Source organism: Chrysochloris asiatica, unplaced genomic scaffold (genome assembly GCF_000296735.1).
Source record: "Chrysochloris asiatica unplaced genomic scaffold, ChrAsi1.0 scaffold00044, whole genome shotgun sequence".
In the NCBI taxonomy this organism is placed as follows: Eukaryota; Metazoa; Chordata; class Mammalia; order Afrosoricida; family Chrysochloridae; genus Chrysochloris; species Chrysochloris asiatica.
Window position 1 is genome coordinate 16,565,614 of NW_006408562.1, and position 486 is coordinate 16,566,099.

The window sequence follows — 486 nt, forward strand, 5'->3', positions numbered from 1 at the left end:
CTCTTCCCCTTCTAGTGTATTACCTGCCCCCAGCATCATAGTATCCTGTGCCTATTCCCTACCCTGTGCTCCACATTCCTCTCCATCCCCCTCACTTCACCCCGGTAACCAACAAAAATAAAACTAAAAATAAAATAAAATAATAAAAGATAAAAAATTTCCCCCCTTTTAGTGTGGGTACCTTTCTAAAGCTTTTACAATAATGGTCCTATGCTGTATTTCTCCTTTTGTGACTGACTGATTTCACTCAGCATAATGTCCTCAAGGTTCGTCCATGTTATGCGGTGGCATGCTGCGTCCTTGTTATTCTTCAGGGTAGCATAGGATTCCATTGTGTGTATGTACCAGTTTGTTTATCCATTCTTCCACAAATGGGTACTTAGGCTGTCTCCATCTTTTTAGCTATTGTAAATAGTGCTATGAACATTGATGTGTATATATCTACTCGTGTTATGGCTCATATTGCTTGTGGATAAATACCAAGTA